Source organism: Bombina bombina, chromosome 2 (assembly GCF_027579735.1).
Source record: "Bombina bombina isolate aBomBom1 chromosome 2, aBomBom1.pri, whole genome shotgun sequence".
Lineage (NCBI taxonomy): Eukaryota > Metazoa > Chordata > Amphibia > Anura > Bombinatoridae > Bombina > Bombina bombina.
The window spans coordinates 674860660-674885641 of NC_069500.1; the positions used below are offsets into that span (position 1 = coordinate 674860660).

Sequence of the window (24982 nt, forward strand, 5' to 3'; positions counted from 1 at the left end):
CACATTCTATTGGCTGATTGGAACAGCCAATAGAATGCGAGCTCAATCCTATTGGCTGATATTGTAGCTAGCTTAGAGTTTATTTTATAGGTAAGTATTTAGTTTTAAATAGGAATAATTTAGGTAATAATAGGAATTTTTAGTTTTTTAGTTAGGGGGTGTTAGGGTTAGGGTTAGACTTAGGTTTAGGGGTTAATACATTTAGTATAGTGGCAGCGACGTTGGGGGCGGCAGATTAGGGGTTAATAAATGTAGGTAGGTTGCGGCGATGTTAGGGACAGCAGATTAGGGGTTAATAATAGTTAACTAATGTTTGCGAGGCGGGAGTACAGCGGTTTAGGGGTTAATATGTTTATTATAGTGGCGGCGACGTTGGGGGCAGCAGATTAGGGGTTAATAAGTGTAGGTAGGTTGCAGGGACATTGGGGGCGGCAGATTAGGGGTTGATAAATATAATGTAGGTGTTGGCGATGTTGGGGCCAGCAGATTAGAGGTTCATTAGTATAATGTATTTGGCGGCGGTGTCCGGAGCGACAGATTAGGGGTTAATAAATACAATGCAGATGTCGGGGGCAGCAGATTAGGGTTAATAAGTGTAAGATTAGGGGTACTTAGACTCGGGGTTCATGTTAGGTTGTTAGGTGTAGACATACATTTTATTTCCCCATAGGAATCAATGGGGCTGCGTTACTGAATTTTAGGCTGCTTTTTTGCAGGTGTTAGACATTTTCTCAGCCGGCTCTTCCCATTGATTTCTATGGGGAAATTGTGCACGAGCAGGTACGACCAGCTCACCGCTGACTTAAGCAGCGCTGGTATTGGAGTGCGTTAAGGAGCAAAATTTTGCTCAACTCTCACTTCTTGCCTTTTTACGCCGGGTTTATAAAAACCTGTAATACCAGCGCTGTAGGTAAGTGAGCGTTGAGAGAAAACTGCTCGTTAGCACCCCACAGCCTCTAACGCAAAACTCGTAATCTGGCCGATTGTCTTTTAAATCGGATTTGAACAGGTAGACATTTCTTTATATTTTCATGTATGAGGTAAATGCTTATGTATATACCGGGTGCCACTCCTGTCAGCTAAGAACAGGAAACTGAAGCTACAAATTGCACTGGCTCACCAAAATAGAAGATTGAAAAATGATGAGTCTCGATTTCAGCTCCAATATTCAGATGTGGTAGGGTTAGAATTTGGTGTAAACAACATGAAAGCATGGATACATCCTGCCTTGCATCAACATTTCAGGCAGGTGGTTGTGGCGTAATGGTGTGGGGGATATTTCTTCTGTTATGTGTGATCAGTCCACGGGTCATCATTACTTCTGGGATATAACTCCTCCCCAACAGGAAATGCAAGAGGATTCACCCAGCAGAGCTGCATATAGCTCCTCCCCTCTACGTCACTCCCAGTCATTCTCTTGCACCCAACGACTAGATAGGATGTGTGAGAGGACTATGGTGATTATACTTAGTTTTTATAACTTCAATCAAAAGTTTGTTATTTTACAATAGCACCGGAGCGTGTTATTGCCTCTCTGGCAGAGTTTGAAGAAGAATCTACCAGAGTTTTTTTACTATGATTTTAACCGGAGTAGTTAAGATCATATTGCTGTTTCTCGGCCATCTGAGGGAGGTAAAAGCTTCAGATCAGGGGACAGCGGGCAGATGAATCTGCATTGAGGTATGTAGCAGTTTTTATTTTCTGAATGGAATTGATGAGAAAATCCTGCCATACCGTTATAATAACATGTATGTATACTCTACACTTCAGTATTCTGGGGATGGTACTTCACTGGAATTACTCTGTAAAAAGTACATTAAACCTTTTAATAGGTATTTATTATGTTAAACGTTTTTGCTGGAATGTAGAATCGTTTGCATTTTCTGAGGTACTGAGTGAATAAATGTTTGGGCATTATTTTTCCACTTGGCAGCTGCTTGTTTTAATTGTGACAGTTTCGTTTCTCTCTCACTGCTGTGTGTGAGGGGGAGGGGCCGTTTTTGGCGCTCTTTGCTACGCATCAAAAATTTCCAGTCAGTTACTCTTGTATTTCCTGCATGATCCGGTTCATATCTAACAGAACTCAGGGGTCTTCAAACTTCTTTGAAGGGAGGTAGATTCTCTCAGCAGAGCTGTGAGACTTATATATTGACTGTGATTAAAAACGTTGCTCTGTAATTTTTACGTTTCAAATTTAATTATTGTTACTTTACTAATGGGAACAAACCTTTGCTAAAAGTTGTGTTGTTTTCAAGGATTGATGCTATAACAGTTTTTCAGTTCATTATTTCAACTGTCATTTAATCGTTTAGTGCTTCTTTGAGGCACAGTACGTTTTTGTTACATAAGATTGTAACCAAGTTGCAAGTTTATTTGCTAGTGTGTTAAACATGTCTGATTCAGAGGAAGATACCTGTGTCATTTGTTCCAATGCCAAGGTGGAGCCCAATAGAAATTTATGTACTAACTGTATTGATGCTACTTTAAATAAAAGCCAATCTGTACAAATTGAACAAATTTCACCAAACAGCGAGGGGAGAGTTATGCCGACTAACTCGCCTCACGTGTCAGTACCTGCATCTCCCGCCCGGGAGGTGCGTGATATTGTGACGCCTAGTACATCTGGGCGGCCATTACAGATAACATTACAAGATATGGCTACTGTTATGACTGAAGTTTTGGCTAAATTACCAGAACTAAGGGGCAAGCGTGATCACTCTGGGGTGAGAACAGAGTGCGCTGATAATACTAGAGCCATGTCGGATACTGCGTCACAGCTTGCAGAGCATGAGGACGGAGAGCTTCATTCTGTGGGTGACGGTTCTGATCCAAACAGATTGGATTCAGATATTTCAAATTTTAAATTTAAATTGGAGAACCTCCGTGTATTACTAGGGGAGGTTTTAGCGGCTCTTAATGATTGTAACACTGTTGCAATACCAGAGAAATTGTGTAGGTTGGATAAATACTTTGCGGTACCGGCGAGTACTGACGTTTTTCCTATACCTAAGAGACTAACTGAAATTGTTACTAAGGAGTTGGATAGACCCGGTGTGCCGTTCTCACCCCCTCCAATATTTAGAAAGATGTTTCCAATAGACGCCACCACACGGGACTTATGGCAAACGGTCCCTAAGGTGGAGGGAGCAGTTTCTACTTTAGCTAAGCGTACCACTATCCCGGTGGAGGATAGCTGTGCTTTTTCAGATCCAATGGATAAAAAATTAGAGGGTTACCTTAAGAAAATGTTTGTTCAACAAGGTTTTATATTGCAACCCCTTGCATGCATCGCGCCGATTACGGCTGCGGCAGCATTTTGGATGGAGTCTCTGGAAGAGAACCTTAGTTCAGCTACGCTGGACGACATTACGGACAGGCTTAGAGTCCTTAAACTAGCTAATTCATTCATTTCGGAGGCCGTAGTACATTTAACCAAACTTACGGCTAAGAACTCAGGATTCGCCATTCAGGCACGTAGGGCGCTGTGGCTAAAATCCTGGTCAGCTGATGTAACTTCTAAGTCCAAATTACTTAATATACCTTTCAAAGGGCAAACTTTATTTGGGCCCGGTTTGAAAGAAATTATCGCTGACATTACAGGAGGTAAGGGCCACGCCCTGCCTCAAGACAAAGCCAAAGCTAAGGCTAGACAGTCTAATTTTCGTCCCTTTCGGAATTTCAAAGCAGGAGCAGCACCAACTTCCACTGCCCCAAAACAGGAAGGAGCCGTTGCTCGTTACAGACAAGGCTGGAAACCTAACCAGTCCTGGAACAAGGGCAAGCAGGCCAGGAAACCTGCTGCTGCCCCTAAGACAACATGAATCGAGGGCCCCCGATCCGGGACCGGATCTAGTGGGGGGAAGACTCTCTCTCTTCGCCCAGGCTTGGGCAAGAGATGTTCAGGATCCCTGGGCGTTAGAGATCATATCTCAGGGATACCTTCTAGACTTCAAATTCTCTCCCCCAAGAGGGAGATTTCATCTGTCAAGGTTGTCAACAAACCAGATAAAGAAAGAAGCGTTTCTACGCTGTGTACAAGATCTGTTATTAATGGGAGTGATCCATCCGGTTCCGCGGTCGGAACAAGGACAAGGGTTTTACTCAAACCTGTTTGTGGTTCCCAAAAAAGAGGGAACTTTCAGGCCAATCTTGGATTTAAAGATCCTAAACAAATTCCTAAGAGTTCCATCGTTCAAAATGGAAACTATTCGGACAATCTTACCCATGATCCAAAAGGGTCAGTACATGACTACAGTGGATTTAAAGGATGCTTACCTTCACATACCGATTCACAAAGATCATTACCGGTATCTAAGGTTTGCCTTCTTAGACAGGCATTACCAGTTTGTAGCTCTTCCATTCGGATTGGCTACGACTCCAAGAATCTTCACAAAGGTTCTGGGTGCCCTTCTGGCGGTACTAAGACCGCGAGGAATTTCGGTAGCTCCGTACCTAGACGACATTCTGATACAAGCTTCAAGCTTTCAAACTGCCAAGTCTCATACAGAGTTAGTTCTGGCATTTCTAAGGTCGCATGGATGGAAAGTGAACGAAAAGAAGAGTTCTCTCTTTCCTCTCACAAGAGTTCCATTCTTGGGGACTCTGATAGATTCTGTAGAAATGAAGATTTATCTGACAGAAGACAGATTAACAAAGCTTCTAAATGCATGCCGTGTCCTTCATTCCATTCAACTCCCGTCAGTAGCTCAATGCATGGAGGTGATCGGCTTAATGGTAGCAGCAATGGACATAGTACCCTTTGCACGTCTACATCTCAGACCGCTGCAATTGTGCATGCTGAGTCAGTGGAATGGGGATTACTCAGACTTGTCCCCTACTCTGAATCTGGATCAAGAGACCAGAAACTCTCTTCTATGGTGGCTTTCTCGGCCACATCTGTCCAGGGGGATGCCATTCAGCAGGCCGGACTGGACAATTGTAACAACAGACGCCAGCCTACTAGGTTGGGGCGCTGTCTGGAATTCTCTGAAGGCTCAGGGACAATGGAATCAGGAGGAAAGTCTCCTACCAATAAACATTCTGGAATTGAGAGCAGTTCTCAATGCCCTTCTGGCTTGGCCCCAGTTAAGAACTCGGGGGTTCATCAGGTTTCAGTCGGACAACATCACAACTGTAGCTTACATCAACCATCAAGGAGGGACAAGAAGCTCCCTAGCAATGATGGAAGTATCAAAGATAATTCGCTGGGCAGAGTCTCACTCTTGCCACCTGTCAGCAATCCACATCCCGGGAGTGGAGAACTGGGAGGCGGATTTCTTGAGTCGCCAGACTTTTCATCCGGGGGAGTGGGAACTTCATCCGGAGGTCTTTGCCCAAATACTTCGACGTTGGGGCAAACCAGAGATAGATCTCATGGCGTCTCGCCAGAACGCCAAACTTCCTCGCTACGGGTCCAGATCCAGGGATCCGGGAGCGGTTCTGATAGATGCTTTGACAGCACCTTGGAACTTCGGGATGGCTTATGTGTTTCCACCCTTCCCGCTGCTTCCTCGATTGATTGCCAAAATCAAACAGGAGAGAGCATCAGTGATTCTAATAGCGCCTGCGTGGCCACGCAGGACTTGGTATGCAGATCTAGTGGACATGTCATCCTGTCCGCCTTGGTCTCTACCTCTAAGACAGGACCTTCTGATACAGGGTCCATTCAAACATCAAAATCTAACTTCTCTGAAGCTGACTGCTTGGAAATTGAACGCTTGATTTTATCAAAACGTGGTTTTTCTGAGTCGGTTATTGATACCCTGATACAGGCTAGGAAGCCTGTTACCAGAAGAATTTACCATAAGATATGGCGTAAATACCTATACTGGTGCGAATCCAAAGGTTACTCCTGGAGTAAGGTTAGGATTCCTAGGATATTGTCCTTTCTACAAGAAGGTTTAGAAAAGGGTTTATCGGCTAGTTCATTAAAGGGACAGATCTCAGCTCTGTCCATCTTGTTGCACAGGCGTCTGTCAGAAAATCCAGACGTCCAGGCCTTTTGTCAGGCTTTAGCTAGAATCAAGCCTGTGTTTAAAACTGTTGCTCCGCCATGGAGTTTAAACCTTGTTCTTAACGTTCTACAAGGAGTTCCGTTTGAACCCCTTCATTCCATTGATATAAAGTTGTTATCTTGGAAAGTGTTATTTTTAATGGCTATTTCTTCGGCTCGGAGAGTCTCTGAGTTATCAGCTTTACATTGTGATTCTCCTTATTTGATTTTTCATTCAGATAAGGTAGTTCTGCGTACTAAACCTGGGTTCTTACCTAAGGTAGTCACTAACAGGAACATCAATCAAGAGATCGTGGTTCCTTCTCTGTGCCCGAATCCTTCTTCAAAGAAGGAACGTCTTCTACACAATCTGGATGTAGTTCGTGCCCTCAAGTTCTACTTGCAGGCAACTAAGGATTTTCGACAAACGTCTTCCCTGTTTGTCGTGTACTCTGGTCAGAGGAGAGGTCATAAGGCTTCGGCTACCTCTCTCTCCTTCTGGCTTCGTAGCATAATTCGTTTAGCCTATGAGACTGCTGGACAGCAGCCTCCTGAAAGAATTACAGCTCATTCTACTAGAGCTGTGGCTTCCACTTGGGCCTTTAAGAATGAGGCCTCTGTTGAACAGATTTGCAAGGCTGCAACTTGGTCTTCGCTTCATACTTTTTCCAAATTTTACAAATTTGACACTTTTGCTTCTTCGGAGGCTATTTTTGGGAGAAAGGTTCTTCAGGCAGTGGTTCCTTCTGTATAATGAGCCTGCCTATCCCTCCCGTCATCCGTGTACTTTTGCTTTGGTATTGGTATCCCAGAAGTAATGATGACCCGTGGACTGATCACACATAACAGAAGAAAACATAATTTATGCTTACCTGATAAATTCCTTTCTTCTGTTGTGTGATCAGTCCACGGCCCGCCCTGTTTTTTAAGGCAGGTAGATATTTTTTAAATTATACTCCAGTCACCACTTCACCCTTGGTTTCTCCTTTCTCGTTGATTCTTGGTCGAATGACTGGGAGTGACGTAGAGGGGAGGAGCTATATGCAGCTCTGCTGGGTGAATCCTCTTGCATTTCCTGTTGGGGAGGAGTTATATCCCAGAAGTAATGATGACCCGTGGACTGATCACACAACAGAAGAAAGGAATTTATCAGGTAAGCATAAATTATGTTTTTCTTGGCACACTTTTTGCCCCTTAGTACCAATTGAGCATCGTTTAAAACACCACAGCCTACCTGACTATTGTTGCTGACCATGTCCATCTCTTTATGACTAAAGTGTACCCATCTTCTGATGGCTACTTCCAGCAGGATAATGCACCATGTCACAAAGTTAAAATCATCTCAAACTGGTTTCTTGAACATGACAATGAGTTCACTGTACTCTAATGGCCTCCACACTCACCAGTCTCAATCCAATAGAGCACCTTTGGTATGTGGTGGAACGGGATATTCGATAATGGCTGTGCAGCTGACAAATCTGCAGCAACTGTGTGATGCTATCATGTCAATATGGACCAAAATCTCTGAGGAATGTATCCAACACCTTGTTGAATCTATGCCACAAAGAATTAAGGCAGTTCCGTAGGCAAAAGGGGGTCCAACCCGGTACTAGCAGGGTGTACCTAATAAAGTGGCCGGTGAGTGTATAATATAATTGAAAAACATACTCTTAGCAAACTCCACAACCTTTGAAATTAGTAACAAATACCCTATGCCTTTTGATGTTTGAATTTCCCTTGAATCTATCTCTTTATAATCTTTTTCAATATAGCACGATTGGAGATTGAAGTTATAGCACTGTATGATTTTTTTGTCTTAATAATCGCTGTGTTTCCTGCCCTATACACACACACACACACTATGTTGCCTCAATAAAGGACATTTCTAAAGGAATTCATGGTGCTGTGGAGTACTTTGATATTTTAAAAACTGACACTTTTGGTTGACATTCAGTGTTTAAAGCCAACAAAGACAAAACAGATTTACCTCTACAAAACCTATATTTTAGCTAAATTTGTCAATCTAGGTTCTTAATCTGTATCAAATAACTGACTCACTAATGCAAATAATTAATTGAAAGTAACTTAACATGAATTTATTCACACACATGACTATGTGATCTCAACAGCTATTACTTTATACAAATGGTTATTTTCATTTCATGTTTTCCCAGTTTCACATTGTTAGTATGTTAGATTCTAAATATTAAAAATGAATAGCAGTAATAATATTGCCGTCAATTATCAATATTAATATTCAATAAGACTTTAAAATATTTCCTAAGTTCTGACCAGTTAATCTTTATATACACATTGATTATATTTATGCAGAAAATAAGGTATTGGTTATTAGCAAATATATATGTCTAGTTGTTACAATATTCTATATAAAGCAAGCTATAAATTATTTAGATTAGTCAATATTCAATGAATCATCTGGTACCTCAGTATTATGGACACAATGTTTCTATAAATTACCTTAACTCAAATTAATCACTTAAGTATCACACATGAATTATACTAGAACAATTTATAAATAGCCAGAAAGTTTAACTAATTTAAAATATATAGCTTATTTAGCAACTTTTGAACTCACCTATATGTCCAAATCTCACAATGAAATTTTAGCTTAACTCCCACAATCTAATGTGATTTCCAGAGCAATATAATAGATAATCTAATGTACTTCAATTAAACAACAAGAGATTTATATATTATATTATCAATTCAGAATATATCACAGTAGCTCCAAATTAACTTATGACTTCAAAATACAAAAATCCTTCCGTCTTAATAGAAAATTACTTAATGCTAGATATGATTATTTATAGATTACACTGGCCTATTAATATTAAATTATCACTATAAATTACAGCTGCAGCTATAATATGCTATAAAGAATATTCAGCCAAAATCTGTCGAAAATATTTAAAACAATCGCTAATACGATACCAATTAACCAATTTGAGAGTTGTTCAGCTCTTTCAGACAGAATTCTGTTTCACAGTCATATGAAAAGGTTTTGCATAAATCTGGAGGTGAATAGTAGATCCATTTTTGTTTGCTCTTTTTGGTGTAAAAAAGTGTTTCCCAACAAAAGTTTGTCTCACAAAGACTGTGTATTTCCAGGGCAGCAGGTCAGTCAGCAAGGCAAAGTAAGCAGCATGAACCCTTTCACCTCATGTACAAGGAGTTTTATATCTCAATAAACTCCCACCTTCATTCCTAATCGCCCAATTAAATCGCAGATTATGCCCTTTGAGTCTGAGCTCAGGAGGAGGCAAAGACACCCCAGCCAAAGGCTTAAATACTTCCCTCATCCCCCAGTCCTTCTTTCCCTTTCATCACAGGAGGTTGGCAGAGAAGTGTCAGAAGAATTACGGAGTAGTTCCTTATGGAGGGTAGTACTCTTCGAGATGGGACTGGAGTTTTTAGTAGTCTTGTCAGCCTCTCAGTGAGAGCATTGATGAAGGTTAGAGTCCGGAGATGCAGGGAGAGTCTTTCTGCGAAACCATCCCTACTCATATTAACAGCTCCATAAGCAATCAGCGTTGACGAGTTTCACTGCCTGCTTTCTGTACTCAAGTCCATGTCAGAAGCGCTGCTACCATTTGTCAAACTTGAAGGACCGTGTTGCTGTTCCATGGCATAGATTCTGATAAGATTGATAACATTTTTACTTGCATGTTAACGTAAATTAGAAAGACAGGGTCTCAGTGGGACTCCTTTATCTTTATGGAATCAAGGGTTAATATCTCCTGGGGGGGGGATTATTGAACAGTGGGGACTTTATTCATGTTTGTTATGTGATTCTGACTGCTTTGGTGTAGGAGACGTTTAGGCGTTTGGGACTTATAGGCCATTACGGAACGTACAGGTTATTTATTTTTAAAGACACGATAAGTCCACAGATTTCATCCTTACTTGTGGGATATTCACCTCCTGGTCAGCAGGAGGAGGCAAAGAGCACCACAGCAGAGCTTCCATATATAGCTCCTCCTTTCCCTCCCACTCCAGTCATTCTCTTCGCCTAAGTTAGTGATAGGAAGAGGTAAAGTGAGGTGTTAGAATAGATTCTTCAATCAAGAGTTTATTATTTTTAAAGTAGTGCCAGAGTGTGCTGCTTTGTTCTAGGGTGTAGCCGTAGTCCATATCAGTCTCTACAGTAGAGCTTTTGGTGGCTTTAGAGCAATGGGAACTTGTGGGACATAATTCTCCTGCGCCTCCCATACATTGATGCTGCCCTAATCCTGATAACCTATGTAAGATTACTGAGGTTTTATCTTTATCCACAAGGCTATGAGAGGGCGAGGACCTCTTAAACCTGCTGAGCTGCCCTGCTGTCGGGCAGATTTTAAAGGTAAGTGCTGGCTTTTTTATTCTGGCTCTGAAAAAAGAAAGATTCAGGACAGAGGAAGTGTAGCACTTTCTCCTGTTAAGTGTGATCAGTCCACGGGTCATCATTACTTCTGGGATATTACTCCTCCCCAACAGGAAGTGCAAGAGGATTCACCCAGCAGAGCTGCATATAGCTCCTCCCCTCTACGTCACTCCCAGTCATTCTCTTGCACCCAACGACTAGATAGGATGTGTGAGAGGACTATGGTGATTATACTTAGTTTTATACTTCAATCAAAAGTTTGTTATTTTATAATAGCACCGGAGTGTGTTATTCCTTCTCTGGTAGAATTTGAAGAAGAATCTACCTGAGTTTTTACTATGATTTTAGCCGGAGTAGTTAAGATCATATTGCTGTTTCTCGGCCATCTGAGGAGAGGTAAACTTCAGATCAGGGGACAGCGGGCAGAATAATCTGCAAAGAGGTATGTAGCAGCTTTTATTTTCTGACAATGGAATAGATGAGAAAATCCTGCCATACCGATATAATGTCATGTATGTATATTTTACACTTCAGTATTCTGGGGAATGGTACTTCACTGGAATTGCACTGTGTACATAAGACTTTAGCCTATTTTGCAGGGACTAGCAACAGGCTTTTTAATAACTCTTAATTTATGTTAAACGTTTTTTGCTGGAATGTAAAATCGTTTTCATTTTCTGAGGTGCTGGGTGAATAAAATGTTTGGGCACTATTTGTCCACTTGGCAGTTGCTTGATCTAATTTCTGACAGTTTACTGATCTCTCTCACTGTTGTGTGTGAGGGGGAGGGGCCGTTTTTTGGCGCTTTTGCTACGCATCAAAAAATTCAGTCAGAAGCTCATTGTATTTCCTGCATGATCCGGTTCATCTCTACAGAACTCAGGGGTCTTCAAAACTTGTTTTGAGGGAGGTAATCATTCACAGCAGAGCTGTGAGATTGTAGTTGACTGTGATAAAAAACGTTTATTCTGTAACTTTTTTTCTGCTATCAGGGTTAGTTGTCCTTTGCTAATGGGAACAAACCTTTGCTAAAATTGTGTTTTTTACAAGGATTGATGCTATAACCTTTTCAGTTTATTAATTTTCAACTGTCATAAATCTTTCTGTGCTTCTTATAGGCACAGTACGTTTTCATAGTATTTTACTTGAATAGTATTTCCAAGTTGCAAGTTTATTTGCTAGTGTGTTAAACATGTCTGATTCAGAGGAAGATATCTGTGCTATTTGTGCTAATGCCAAAGTGGAGCCCAATAGAAATTTATGTACTAACTGTATTGATGCTACTTTAAATAAGAGTCAATCTGTACAAATTGAACAAATTTCACCAAACAGCGAGGGGAGAGTTATGCCGACTAACTCGCCTCACGTGTCAGCACCTGCATCTCCCGCTCGGGAGGTGCGCGATATTGTGGCGCCCAGTACATCTGGGCGGCCATTACAAATAACATTACAAGATATGGCTACTGTTATGACTGAAGTTTTGGCTAAATTACCAGAACTAAGAGGCAAGCGTGATCACTCTGGGGTGAGAACAGAGTGCGCTGATAATGCTAGGGCCATGTCAGATACTGCGTCACAACTTGCAGAACATGAGGACGGAGAGCTTCTGTCTGCGGCTGACGGTTCTGATCCAAACAGATTGGATTCAGATATTTCAAATTTTAAATTTAAGCTGGAAAACCTCCGTGTATTACTAGGGGAGGTGTTAGCGGCTCTGAATGATTGTAACACAGTTGCAATACCAGAGAAAATGTGTAGGTTGGATAAATATTTTGCGGTACCAACGAGTACTGACGTTTTTCCTATACCTAAGAGACTAACTGAAATTATTACTAAGGAGTGGGATAGACCCGGTGTGCCGTTCTCACCCCCTCCGATATTTAGAAAGATGTTTCCAATAGACACTACCACACGGGACTTATGGCAAACGGTCCCTAAGGTGGAAGGAGCAGTTTCTACTTTAGCTAAGCGTACCACTATCCCGGTGGAGGATAGCTGTGCCTTTTCAGATCCAATGGATAAAAAGTTAGAGGGTTACCTTAAGAAAATGTTTGTTCAACAAGGTTTTATATTGCAACCCCTTGCATGCATTGCGCCGGTCACGGCTGCGGCGGCATTCTGGTTTGAGTCTCTGGAAGAGACCATTAATTCAACTACTCTGGATGACCTTACGGACAAGCTTAGAGTCCTTAAGCTAGCTAATTCATTCATTTCGGATGCCGTAGTACATTTAACTAAACTCACGGCTAAGAATTCCGGATTCGCCATTCAGGCGCGCAGAGCACTGTGGCTAAAATCCTGGTCAGCTGATGTAACTTCTAAGTCCAAATTACTTAATATACCTTTCAAGGGACAGACCTTATTTGGGCCTGGTTTGAAAGAAATTATCGCTGACATTACAGGAGGTAAAGGCCACGCCCTGCCTCAAGACAGGGCCAAACCTAAGGCTAGACAGTCTAATTTTCGTTCCTTTCGGAATTTCAAAGCAGGAGCAGCATCAACTTCCTCTGCTCCAAAACAGGAAGGAGCTGTTGCTCGCTACAGACAAGGCTGGAGACCTAACCAGTCTTGGAACAAGGGCAAGCAGGCCAGGAAACCTGCTGCTGCCCCTAAAACAGCATGAATTGAGAGCCCCCGATCCGGGATCGGATCTAGTGGGGGGCAGACTTTCTCTCTTCGCCCAGGCTTGGGCAAGAGATGTCCAGGATCCCTGGGCGCTAGAGATAATATCTCAGGGATACCTTCTGGACTTCAAATACTCTCCTCCAAGAGAGAGATTTCATCTGTCAAGGTTGTCAACAAACCAAACAAAGAAAGAGGCGTTTCTACGCTGCGTACAAGAGCTTTTGTTAATGGGAGTAATCCATCCAGTTCCACGATCGGAACAGGGACAAGGGTTTTACTCAAATCTGTTTGTGGTTCCCAAAAAAGAGGGAACTTTCAGACCAATCCTGGATTTAAAGATACTAAACAAATTCCTAAGAGTTCCATCGTTCAAAATGGAGACTATTCGAACAATTTTACCCATGATCCAAAAGGGTCAGTACATGACCACAGTGGATTTAAAGGATGCTTACCTTCACATACCGATTCACAAAGATCATTACCGGTACCTAAGGTTTGCCTTCCTAGACAGGCATTACCAGTTTGTAGCTCTTCCATTCGGATTGGCTACAGCTCCAAGAATCTTCACAAAGGTTCTGGGTGCTCTTCTGGCGGTACTAAGACCGCAAGGAATCTCGGTAGCTCCGTACCTAGACGACATTCTGATACAAGCTTCAAGCTTTCAAACTGCCAAGTCTCATACAGAGTTAGTACTGGCATTTCTAAGGTCACATGGATGGAAGGTGAACGAAAAGAAAAGTTCCCTCGTTCCACTCACAAGAGTTCCCTTCCTGGGGACTCTTATAGATTCTGTAGAAATGAAGATTTACCTGACAGAAGACAGGTTAACAAGACTTCAAAGTGCTTGCCGCACCCTTCATTCCATTCAACACCCGTCAGTGGCTCAATGCATGGAGGTAATCGGTTTAATGGTAGCGGCAATGGACATAGTACCCTTTGCACGCTTACACCTCAGACCACTGCAATTGTGCATGCTAAGTCAGTGGAATGGGGATTACTCAGACTTGTCCCCTTCTCTGAATCTAGATCAAGACACCAGAAATTCTCTTCTATGGTGGCTTTCTCGGCCACATCTGTCCAGGGGGATGCCATTCAACAGGCCAGACTGGACAATTGTAACAACAGACGCCAGCCTTCTAGGTTGGGGTGCCGTCTGGAATTCTCTGAAGGCTCAGGGACAATGGAGTCAGGAGGAGAGTCTCCTACCAATAAACATTCTGGAATTGAGAGCAGTTCTCAATGCCCTTCTGGCTTGGCCCCAGTTAACAACTCGGGGGTTCATCAGGTTTCAGTCGGACAACATCACGACTGTAGCTTACATCAACCATCAGGGAGGGACAAGAAGCTCCCTAGCAATGATGGAAGTATCAAAGATAATTCGCTGGGCAGAGTCTCACTCTTGCCACCTGTCAGCAATCCACATCCCGGGAGTGGAGAACTGGGAGGCGGATTTTTTAAGTCGTCAGACTTTTCATCCGGGGGAGTGGGAACTTCATCCGGAGGTCTTTGCCCAAATACTTCGACGTTGGGGCAAACCAGAGATAGATCTCATGGCGTCTCGACAGAACGCCAAGCTTCCTCGTTACGGGTCCAGATCCAGGGATCCGGGAGCGGTCCTGATAGATGCTTTGACAGCACCTTGGACCTTCAGGATGGCTTATGTGTTTCCACCCTTCCCGATGCTTCCTCGATTGATTGCCAGAATCAAGCAGGAGAGAGCATCAGTGATTCTAATAGCACCTGCATGGCCACGCAGGACTTGGTATGCAGATCTGGTGGACATGTCATCCTGTCCACCTTGGTCTCTACCTCTGAAACAGGACCTTCTGATCCAGGGTCCTTTCAAACATCAAAATCTAACTTCTCTGAAGCTGACTGCTTGGAAATTGAACGCTTGATTTTATCAAAACGTGGTTTTTCTGAGTCAGTTATTGATACCTTAATACAGGCTAGGAAGCCTGTTACCAGAAAAATTTACCATAAGATATGGCGTAAATACCTATATTGGTGCGAATCCAAAGGTTACTCTTGGAGTAAGGTTAGGATTCCTAGGATATTGTCTTTTCTACAAGAAGGTTTAGAAAAGGGGTTATCTGCTAGTTCCTTAAAGGGACAGATCTCAGCTCTGTCCATTCTGTTGCACAAACGTCTGTCAGAAGTTCCAGACGTTCAGGCTTTTTGTCAGGCTTTGGCCAGGATTAAGCCTGTGTTTAAAACTGTTGCTCCGCCATGGAGTTTAAACCTTGTTCTTAACGTTTTACAGGGCGTTCCGTTTGAACCCCTTCATTCCATTGACATAAAGTTGTTATCTTGGAAAGTTCTATTTTTAATGGCTATTTCCTCGGCTCGAAGAGTCTCTGAGTTATCAGCCTTACATTGTGATTCTCCTTATTTGATTTTTCACTCGGATAAGGTAGTTCTGCGTACTAAACCTGGGTTCTTACCTAAGGTAGTCACTAACAGGAATATCAATCAAGAGATTGTTGTTCCATCCTTGTGTCCAAATCCTTCTTCAAAGAAGGAACGTCTTCTGCACAATCTGGATGTAGTTGGTGCCCTAAAATTTTACTTACAGGCAACTAAAGAATTTCGACAAACGTCTTCCCTGTTTGTCGTTTACTCTGGTCAGAGGAGAGGTCAAAAAGCTTCTGCTACCTCTCTCTCTTTTTGGCTTCGTAGCATAATTCGTTTGGCTTATGAGACTGCTGGACAGCAGCCTCCTGAAAGAATTACAGCTCATTCCACTAGAGCTGTGGCTTCCACTTGGGCCTTTAAGAATGAGGCCTCTGTTGAACAGATTTGCAAGGCTGCAACTTGGTCTTCACTTCATACTTTTTCCAAATTTTACAAATTTGACACTTTTGCTTCTTCTGAGGCTATTTTTGGGAGAAAGGTTCTTCAGGCAGTGGTTCCTTCTGTATAAAGAGCCTGCCTGTCCCTCCCGTCATCCGTGTACTTTTGCTTTGGTATTGGTATCCCAGAAGTAATGATGACCCGTGGACTGATCACACTTAACAGGAGAAAACATAATTTATGCTTACCTGATAAATTCCTTTCTCCTGTAGTGTGATCAGTCCACGGCCCGCCCTGTTTTTTTTGCGGCAGGTAAATATTTTTTAAATTATACTCCAGTCACCACTACACCCTTGGCTTCTCCTTTCTCGTTGGTCCTTGGTCGAATGACTGGGAGTGACGTAGAGGGGAGGAGCTATATGCAGCTCTGCTGGGTGAATCCTCTTGCACTTCCTGTTGGGGAGGAGTAATATCCCAGAAGTAATGATGACCCGTGGACTGATCACACTACAGGAGAAAGGAATTTATCAGGTAAGCATAAATTATGTTTTTCTGGGACATAAAACTCCTTTATATATATAAAGGGAGGTTCCTGTGACAGCATTTTATTAGCAGGCACTGGGGCTGAGGAGAATAGAAGGTGGTTTCTCTGGGGGTTTTGTATAGCCTCAATCACGCAGTAAACTTAATATTACTCTGTTAATGTGTTTAATTTACTTGGACCGAGCTGACTATAGGAGGGTTCAGGGACTGTGATTGATTTGTGTATTACCTAATATACGGTATTGCACTTTGCCCCCACGTTTACAATGTACGGTTCAGATCTCCCGGAGTACTATTTCTAAAGATAGTAATGACGACCGGGAGAAGTGTGTGGTAACTGTTATCACGCCCACGAGGGGCGGAGCTATGTTGAAGCTGACTGAGGCTGTACTCGCTACATTCCTTCGGTTCATCGGATGGTTGAGCGTTTTTTCTTTTCTAGCACAATACTTAGTGCTGTCATTAGGCGGATCTGCCTGGGAACTATGTTATGTTGTTAAGAGCATGAAGTTCTATGTGTTGCATGATTATTGAATTCAAACGTGGAGTTCTGATGTATCACCTCAGGTTTATCTGAGGTGTACGTTGGTGTTATGATGCTTGCGTGCTATTCTAACTTTTTTCTGCACACAAAAATAAAAAGTTGCAGTTTAATATTTAAAGAAACAGTAACGTTTTTTATTTGTTAATTTTATTAAAGGAATGTCAGCTATTTTTTGTTGATTCATCCTTTGTGACTTGGGATGGAACAAAAGCACACAAATAATAAAGAGTTACTTTTAAGATTTAAAGAGACAGTAACATTTTTTATGTGTAAATTTTATTAAAAGAATTCAGTTGTTCATTTGTTAATTCATCCTTTGTGTCTTAGGATGGAACAAAAGCACACAAACATAAAGAGTTACTTTTAAGATTTAAAAAGACAGTAACATTTTTTTAAGTGTGAATTTTAATTAAGGAATTTCAGCTGTTTATTTGTTATTTCATCCTTTGTGACTTAGGATGGAACAAAAACACACAACAATAATGTTACTTTTCAGATTTAAAGAGACAGTAACATTTTTTATGTGTAAATTTTATTTTAAAAAAAATAAAAAATAATAATTCTGAACCTACTCCCCCTAAAGCGATTGCTGTTTAGTAGTCTGTTGACAATAATCAAGTTATGCCACAAAATTCTCCTATAGGGTCCCACAAAATGTTATGGCCCACATGCAGTGCCCTGCGCTTCCTTTTACACTCCACTCGGAGTTCTGATGCATTATATGTTTTTCCTTCAAGGTAGAAAACATTACTAGAGGAATTATTTCAGTAGTGTCTTTTTCTAATGGTTACCTCATGTTACTGAAGGAGGAAGATACTTTGGTATTATCTGAGAGAGAATTCTCAGACTCAGTTGGAATTGTTACTTTAGGAGTTTTTACCTATGCTGGGCGACCCCAACATAGTACGTCCAGTAAAGACATTTCCATCTATACTAGTGCGTCCAGTGAATTATAAGGATGGCCGCATTCCCTATATTTACAAAACTGTTTCCCATCGCCGACTCAGCTAAGGAGGCTGGACAAACATTCCCTAAGCGGGACGGAGTAGTTTCAGCTTAGCTAAGTGAACTACTATACCCTTAGAGGATAGTTGGGTTTTTTAGAGGTCCTATGGACAAAAATTACAAGTGGGATGTACACCAGGGCTTACAATGGCAACCAGCTGTGTACTTGGCTACCATCACTATTGAGACTGCAGATTGGTTTGATGCGTTGTTTTATGCTACTAAGTCAGAAACTTCCCTGGATAAAATCAAGGACAGGATAAAAGCTTTCAAATTGGCTAATTCCTTTATTTCAACTTATCAATCTGGGAGCATAGGTTGCTCTGTTCCATCTCACAGAGATTTATGGTTAGAGCCTTGTTCTACGGATATATCCTCTACGTCTCAGCTTTTAGTGATTCCTTACTTGGAGAAGACCCTGTTGGGACCTGGTTTAATGGAAATAATTTTCTTTTGAAAATTTAAGTTTTTTTTTAAAAAAAAAAAAAAAAGAAAGAAAGAAAAAGAATCATAGCCTGCTGTTGAATCAAAGACAGCATGAAGGACATGCCCCCGATCCGGGATCGGATCTTATAGGGGGCACAACTTTCTGTCTTCGCTCAGGCTTGGGTTCGAGATCAAAAGTTTTCCTTCCAGAGACAGGTTTTCTGTTTTCAAAATTACACTGCATAGTAGACCTCTCAGACCTGGGAGTGATTGTTCCAGTTCCAATATAGGTACAGGTTCTGTTTTTTTTTTATCCCAAACGGGTTGTGGTTCCCAAAAGAGGAGGGAACCTTCAGACCAATTTTTAGAACTCAAGAGTCTACACAAATTTCTTAGTGGACCGTCCTTCAAGATGGAAACTATTTGTTTCATTCTTTTCTTGATCCAAAAGGGTCAATTAATGACAACAGTGGATTTAAAGAACACGTACCTTCATGTGCCATTTCTAGACAAATGTTTCCAGTTTATGGCTCTTCCTTTCGGTCTTGTCACAGCTCTCAGAATTTTCATAAAGGCTCCGGGATCGCTGTTGGCAATGCTTCGGTTACGGGGCATTGCAGTGGCGCCCTATCTGGACGACATCCTAGTCCAGGTGCCATCCTTATAGCGAGCGAGATTTCTCACGGACATGGTGTTTTCTTTCCCGTGATCTCATGGGTGGAAGGTAAATTTGGAAAAGTGTTCCTTAGTCCCAAGCACAAGGGTAACTTTCTTGGGAATCATAATAGATTCCATATCAATGAAGATTTTTCTGACAGAAGTCAGGAAATCAAAGATTATCGATACTTGTATAGTCCTTCAGTCCACTCCTCGGCCTTCAGTGGCTCAGTGCATGGAGGTAATCGGGCTGATGGTGGCGGCATTGGACATCATCACGTTTGCTCGGTTCCATCTCAGACCTCTGCAGCTAAACATGCTCAGGCAATGGAACAGGAATTATGCAGACTTGTCTCCTCAAATAATTTTAGAACAGGAGACAAGGAACTCTCTTCTATGGTGGTTGTCTCTGGATCATCTCTCCCAGGGGACTTGCTTTCGCAGACCATCTTGGATTATTGTGACAACAGTCACCAAACTTCTGGGGTGGGGTGCAGTCTGGGGCTCTCTGAAGACTTGTCAGAGTCTTTTCTTTCTATAAACATTCTTTAGCTGAGAGACATCTACAATGCTCTTCTGGCCTGGACTCAGTTAGTCACGGTCCAGTTTATCAGGTTCCAGTCGGACAACATAACTTCAGGCTTACATCAGTCATCGGGGAGGAAGAGAAGTTCCTTAGCGATGACAGAGAGAGCCAAAATAATCAAGTGGGCAGAGGTCCACTCTTGTTACCTATCAGCGATCCACATCCCAGGGGTGGACAATTGGGAAGCGGATTTCCTGAGCAGGCGGATTTTTTATCCAGGGGAGTGGGAACTCCATCCGGAAGTGTTTTCCAACCTCATTCTCAAATGGGGTCGGCCGGAGTTGGATTTCATGGCATCTGGTCAGAATGCCAAGCTCCCAAGATACGGGTCGAGGTCCAGGGATCCCCAGGCAGAACTGATAGAAGCTCTGGCAGTTCCTTGGTTTTTCAATCTTGCATATCTATTTTCTCCATTTCCGCTTCTTCCTCGAGTTATTGCCAGATTCAAACAGGAGAGGGCATCAGTGATCCTCATTGCTCCTGCGTGGCCTCACAGGATTTGGTATGCAGATCTGGTGGACATGTCATCCACCACCTTGGAGACTTCCGTTGAGGAAGGACCTTCTCATCAAGGGCCCTTCCTTCACCTAGATCTAGTTTTTCTGAAGCTGACTGCTTGGAGATTGACCGCTTAAAGGGACACTGTACCCAAAAATTTTCTTTCGTGATTCAGATTGAGCATGAAATTTTAAGCAACTTTCTAATTTACTCCTATTATCAAATTTTCTTCTTTCTCTTGGTATCTTTATTTGAAATGCAAGAATGTAAGTTTAGATGCCGGCCCATTTTTGGTGAACAACCTGGGTTGTCCTTGCTGATTGGTGGATAAATTCATCCACCAATAAAAAATTGCTGTCCAGAGTACTGAAACCAAAAAAAAGCTTAGATGCCTTCTTTTTCAAATAATGATAGCAAGAGAACGAAGAAAAATTGATAATAGGAGTAAATTAGAAAGTTGCTTAAAATTGCATGCTCTTTCTGAATTACAAAAGAAAATTTTTGGGTACAGTGTCCCTTTAATCCTTTCCAAGCGGGGGTTTTCTGATTCGGTCATAGAGACCATGATCCAGGCTTGTAAACCTGTGACTAGAAGGATTTACCATAAGATATGGCGTAAATATTTTTATTGGTGTGAATCCAAGGGCTACTCAGGGAGTAGAGTTAGGATTCCCAGAATTTTGTCCTTTCTCCAAGAAGGATTGGAGAAGGGTTTATCGGCAAGTTCCCTAAAGGGTCAGATCTCTGCCTTATCCATTTTGTTGCACAAACGTCTGGTGGTTGTTCCAGACGTTCAATCCTATTGTCAGGCTTTGGTTAGAATCAGGCCTGTGTTTAAACCAATTACTCCTCCATGGAGTCTGAATTTAGTTCTCAAAGTTCTTCAAAGGGTTCTGTTTGAGCCTATGCATTCCTTAGATATTACATTGTTATCTTGGAAAGTTTTATTTCTTGTTGCTATTTCTTCAGCTCGAAGAGTGTCTGAACTTTCGGCATTACAATACAATTCTCCTTACCTTATTTTTCATTCAGATAAGGTAGTTTTGCTTACTAACCTAGGGTTCCTTCCTAAGGTTGTTTCAAGCAGGAACATTAATCAAGAGATTGTTGTTCCTTCCCTGTGTCCTAATCCTTCTTCTCAAAAGGAACGTCTTTTGCACAATTTGGACGTGGTCCGTTCTTTGAAATTTTATTTACAAGCGACTAAGGACTTTCGTCAGTCGTCTTCTTTGTTTGTCGTTTTCTCTGGAAAGCGTAAGGGTCAGAAAGCTACGGCTACCTCTCTTTCTTTTTGACTGAAGAGTATCATCCGTTTTGCATATGAGACTGCTGGACAGCAGCCTCCTGAAAGAGTTACGGCTCATTCCACTAGGACTGTTGCTTCCTCATGGGCATTCAAAAATGAAGCTTCTGGGGAACAGATTTGCAAGGCTGCAACTTGGTCCTACCTTCACACTTTTTCTAAATTTTACAAATTCGATACTTTTGTCTCGGATGAGGCTGTTTTTGGAAGAAAGGTTCTTCATGCAGTGGTGCCTTCCGTTTAGGTTACCTGTCTTGTCCCTCCCTTATCATCCGTGTACTCTAGCTTTGGTATTGTATCCAACAAGTAAGGATGAAATCTGTGGACTCATCGTGTCTTTAAAAAGAAAAGAAAATTTATGCTTACCTGATAAATTTATTTCTTTTTAGCCACGGCCCGCCCTGTTCTCTGAGACAAGTTATTAATTTTTGTAAACTTCAGACACTTCTGCACCTTGGCTTTTCCTTTCTCTTCCTAAACTTCAGTCGAATGACTGGAGTGGGAGGGAAGGGAGGAGCTATATATGGCAGCTCTGCTGTGGTGCTCTTTGCCTCCTCCTGCTGACCAGGAGGTGAATATCCCACAAGTAAGGATGAAATCTGTGGACTCATCGTGTCTAAAAAGAAATAAATTTATCAGGTAAGCATAATTTTTCTTTTTTCTTGCTGCACAGTTTTATTACAGTGGCATGCTTTTCCTTAGCTGGAGTGATCTTGCACATTGCACCATGTGACTGGGTGCGGTCACATTTTTTCTTTTTCCATTTCCGTATTCCTGACTGAGCATCTGCAGAGAGGATCTATTTCTATACCTGTCTGGGTCATAGGAGGAGATCGGTTCCCCAGCCATTGGGGGTGCATAGTGCCATTTGTTTTGACCATAATCTACTTAGTCGAGTTATGGAGGATTCTGATATGTTTTGGGGGGGTTCCTCTGAGTCAGATTTTGATACCTGTGTATATTGTGAGGAGGCCCGGGTAACCCAGCCCTCTCAATTATGTTCCGTATGCCGCCATAGGGTGTTCTCCTCTTCCAATGTTGAGAGGTTAGAGAACACTGAGCCATCCGCCTCTGAAGATTCTGCATCCCGTGAGGTTTTTTTCCCTAGAACCTTCTGTTCCTACTCTGGCAGTTGTCCCGAATACCGTTACCCCCTTCTCCTGAAGGAGGTCTCTTTCCACCAGAGGTTACTGTGCGGTTCGCATGGCCATATCTCTGGCTTTAGTGCATTTACATCTTCCTGCCACGTGCAAGAGAAGACTTAATCCGTGTGCTCATACCCAAGGTCCGACATGTAATAGGACGATGGGATCCGATCAGTCTTCTGGGGAAGTGGTGTCCTCTGAGGCTTCAGATGTGCTACCTCCAGATTCAGAGCCCCCAGATACTCAGACGGAGGTGAATTTTGCTTTTAGATTTAAAATGGCTTGCCTGCGTGTACTTCTGAGAGAAGTTTTGGCGACGTTGGCTGATCCGTCAGCAGTCTTTCCTGCTAAGTTTTTTGCATCGGTATCGATGCAGGCGTTGGTTCTGAATTTCTATTCTTTGACCTGTTCTGATGTGGAGTATTTTATATATGTCTTAGTCTCTCTTGCAGTCTGGTACTTCACTCTCCTTGGGGTTTTCGCTCTATGGAATCTTTCCTTTTGGTTCTCCAAGGAGCCTCTCCCTCGGTTGTTCCTTTCTTTTCTTGCACCAGGCCTCGAGGTCTTTTCAGACTTTTTTAGCGTACTCAGCTTACTTCTATTTATCTTCCTATTCGGAAGTGTAGGTTTTGGGAGTCTTGGTTGTCCTCATTGTCGTATTCGGGGAGGAGTGTTCTTCGTTTGGTCTCGTAGAAAGCAGGACTCTAGTCTCCTCAGAGGTTTTTTTGGGCTCATTTTGGGACCAGTGATTTCCCTGGTTTATGGCGTGGGCTCTTTTGGTCATGATTGTTGGACGGTTACTTGGTCCTCCTGACATTTATTTGATCGTTTGCGGGAGATTGGGTTTTTCTCAGGCGGTGGTGCCCTCAGATTGGGTCTGCCTTTCTTGTTACCCCCCCCCCCCCCCCCCGTTTGGCATTCAGTGTCCTCTATAGCTTGGGTATTGTTTTCCCAAAAGTAATGAATGCAGCTGTGGACTCTCCCTGTATTTAGAAAGAAAACATAAATTATGACATAGCAGATATCGCTGATTGTATTCATAGGACTGCTTATTTAGTATGTATTCATTCCTAAACCTCATTTGTACATCAGATGACTGAAAAACAAAAACAAATGTTGTTTAACATATATTGGCACATTCATAAGTCTTGATGTATTCAATATGTTTTCAAATTATTATGGACAATTTATTTAGTATGAGCATTTACCTTCTCCTTCTAATATTAAGATTTAAGTTATTATTATTATTATTATCGGTTATTTGTAGAGCGCCAACAGATTCCGCAGCGCTATAAACAAAGGGGGAGTACAACAAAACAATTATAGGGTAGAGGGCCCTGCCAAGAGTTGCACTGTTGTAGTCAGCTCTAAGAAGGTGATCTACGGACAGCTGGACTTTTAGGCTTACATGCTAAGAGGGTTCAGGGGATAGCAGTGGAGGAGAGGAACTGGTATTAGGAAAGGTTAGCATAGGTTGTATGCGTCCCTGAACAGTAGAGTCTTTAGGGAGCACTTGAAGCTTTTAAAACTAGAAGAGAGTCTTGTGGAGCGAGGCAGAGAGTTCCATAAGATGGGAGCCAGTCTGGAGAAGTCCTGTAAACGGGAGTGTGATGAGGTGACAAGAGAGGAGGAGAGTAGGAGGTCATGAGCAGAGCGAAGGGGACGGGAGGGAGAGTATCTGGAGACAAGGTCTGAGATGTAGCGGGGAGCAGTGCAGTTGAGGGCTTTGTATGTAAGAGTGAGAGTTTTGTGTTTGATCCTAGAGGCAAGAGGAAGCCAGTGAAGGGATTGGCAGAGAGGCGCAGCAGATGAAGAGCGACGTGTAAGGAAGATGAGTCTGGCAGAGGCATTCATTATGGATTGTAAAGGAGCTAGGCGGTAGGAGGGGAGACCAGAGAGGACAGAGTTGCAGTAATCAAGGCGGGAAAGAATGAGAGAGTGGATTAAAATCTTAGTTGTGTCTTGTGTAAGGAAGTGTCTAATTTTAGAGATGTTTTTAAGGTGGAAGCGGCAGGCTGTAGCCAAGGACTGAATGTGAGGAGTGAAGGAAAGATTTGAGTCAAATGTGACCCCGAGACATCGGGCATGCGGGGTAGGGGTAATGATGGAGTTGTCGACAGTTATAGAGATATTGGGGGTGGAGATTTTGGAAGAAGGGGGGAAAATGAGGAGCTCAGTTTTGGAGAGATTTAGCTTGAGGTAGTGAGAGGACATCCAGGAAGAGATGTGAGAAAGACAGTTAGTGACACGGGTTAGCAAGGAAGGAGATAGTTCTGGTGCAGAGAAGTAGATTTGGGTGTCATCGGCATACAGATGATATTGGAAACTGTGGGACTTAATAAGGGAACCTAGTGATGACGTATAGATTGAGAAGAGAAGGGGACCGAGGACAGAGCCTTGCGGTACTCCGACAGAAAGGGGTGACGGGGCAGAGGAGGCCCCAGAGAAGGCTACACTGAAGGTACGGTTTGACAGGTAGGAAGA

At 42.5% G+C, this 24982-nt stretch overlaps 1 protein-coding gene across 1 annotated transcript in view; it reads left to right on the plus strand.

The window, feature by feature from the left end:
- CNTLN (centlein) overlaps window positions 1–24982 on the plus strand; it is a 969919-nt gene that overhangs the window by 721690 nt on the left and 223247 nt on the right. The gene's annotated exons all lie outside the window — the stretch shown is intronic.